Here is a 2,500-nt window from a genome sequence, read left to right on the forward strand (position 1 = left end):
TTTATTTTCCTGTTTCATTTTCTTTTTTTTCTTTTTTTTTCTTTTTTTCTCTTTCTTTTTCTCTTCCTTTTCCATTTTCTTTTTCTTTTTATTTTGCTTCTTCTTCTTCTTCTTCATTCTCCTCTTCCTCCTCCTCCTCCTCTGCTCATTCTTCTTCTTCTTCTTTATCACTGTCCCTGCTTTTCCTTTTCTCTCTTCCTTTTCTTTCATCTTTTAATCCACGGAATTTTTCTCTTCCTTCTCATTTTCCTTCTTCTTCCTATTCCCCCCCCATCATTTTCGCCCTTCTAGTTCTTCTTCCATCTCTCTCTCTCTCTCTCTCTCTCTCTCTCTCTCTCTCTCTCTCTCTCTCTCTCTCTCTCTCTCTCTCTCTCTCTCTCTCGCTTTTTTAAACATTTTATTGATAAACAATTACATCATATTTGGTTATAATTATTAGACATGTTAAAGTCAAAACATTTTTTTTACAGACTAAAGGAATTCATCTATAGTGACTCCTGTCTTAAATTCTAACTTCATCTCACTGCGCCACGTACTGATGTATTATAACAGAATATACAAATAATATAATCATCTATTAGTGGTCTTTAGCCACACATGTGCTTTGCATTAGAAAGATTGTAAGGACTGAGCTTCCACATCGATGATAAAAATTAATAGATTCCATAATTTGGAATATCTGTGGTGAAACTGTATTGCCATTGGCTGCAGGTGCGGGACGTGTTGGCAATGGATCCTGAACATAGTCGTCAAGCCAGCTACGCCTCTCCTGTGTTGAAGGCTGTCGAGGTTCAGTTGATACTGTTGGGTCCTGTCTTCGACGATTTTCTTCACTCATTCTTGCATTCCATCCAAGATTTTGAGGCTAGTGATGTTTGCTCCTCCCTACGCGAGCCAAGAGTACTCGAGTGAAGAGCGAATTTGCGCCTTGTAGAGGAGCTCTTTCTCTTCACCGTCCAGCAGCCAGGTGATTCTTCGTAGGGAAGCAAATTTCTGCGAAGCCCTTCTCGCCCAGTATTTCAATTTCCTCTTGGACATTACTGTTTGTCCTCTCGACAACCATGAGCTTGATTTTATTCGGGGCAAACGAGACCTGCCATTTCTCCCATCAAGTCGAGATTTGTGCGAGTCTGTCATTTAGTTTTTCTATGGCGGCATCCTGTTCCCTAGGCACCTACTTAAAGGAGAGTGTTTCATCATCCACAAATGCTTTGGCTTTAGGAATGAGGTGGAGCAAGTCACTGAGAAAGACATTCCACAGCAGAGGGCCCAGTGTGCTTCCTTGAGGGACACTTACTTTGATGTCGTAGTCAGAGTGTTTTCCATTGAGAACTATTCTGTCGACTAGATAATCTTTCGAAAGGACCAGGAATTCACCGTACACTCCAAATGCTTTTAACTTAACAAACCTAGGTGCCATACCCTACCAAAGGCTCCCCCCTTGTCCAGGGCATGAACACAAGTGCGCTGTCCGCGGCTAAATGTAGCTGACCAGTCTGCAGTCATCTATAACAGCAGGTCGGCAGGAGAGCGGTTCTTCCGACGGGCAGACGGAAGATGGTTTTGTTGAAGTGGTTGTTAAATGGGAAAATATTATTTTTAAATATCTTGCTGGCCGGTTTTTTTTTTTTTTTTTTTTTTTTTTCTTTTTTTTTGTCCCCCTTTTTAAAGATGGGACAACCTTTCTCTGTTTCCAAAGTGTAGGTCATGTGCAGTAACTTAAACATGTGTTCAAAATTAAAGTGAGAGGAGATGACAGCTCCTTTGCGCACCCCTCTAACAGCTGGGGGATAACACCGTCAGGTCCTGTAGCTTTTCTTGTGTCTACATTGCGCAGGAGCTTCACCACCTTTCTCTCTTGTTATAAGCCTGCTTAGTTTCCCATTACCCAAGATGGAAAGTATAGGTGGTTTTTGCTCATAAGGAACTGTCATTTTACTTGAGAAATGTCTTGCCAGTGCATCTGTTTTTTCTTCGGAGCTTACTGCTAGTGTCCCATCTTCTGTTATTAAGGGTGGGATAGTTTCATCCTTTGTGTTGCCTTGCTTGTCTTTAACAAAGTTCAACCGTAATTTTGTTCCAACTTTATCCTACTTTATTATTTTTTTTTTTTTTTTTACAGTTTTCCTCCATCGTTGAATGGCCAATTTCTGAATATGTTCTATTTGTTGCAACTTGTCTATGGAATTGTATGTTTGATGTTTGATATCCGAGGCTTCTTTTGCATTGAGGTCCAAACCATGGTTGATCAGAGGGCTTCGATGAATAGTTGAAATGGGGTACACAACGATTTTGTAGCCTCATTAAAACAGAGGTGAAGGAATTAACCTCCTGATCTATAGTGCCCTGGATTTCATCGTCCCATTTTATATAAGACAAAATCCTGTCCAGTTTGCCTTCTCCCACGTCCACATCGTTCTTGTCGTAGTTCTATAGGTCTGCCATTAGTTCGTCTCTATCTCTCTCTCTCTCTCTCTCTCTCTCTCTCTCTCTCTCTCTC

Source organism: Penaeus chinensis, chromosome 32 (genome assembly GCF_019202785.1).
Source record: "Penaeus chinensis breed Huanghai No. 1 chromosome 32, ASM1920278v2, whole genome shotgun sequence".
Classification (NCBI taxonomy): Eukaryota; Metazoa; Arthropoda; class Malacostraca; order Decapoda; family Penaeidae; genus Penaeus; species Penaeus chinensis.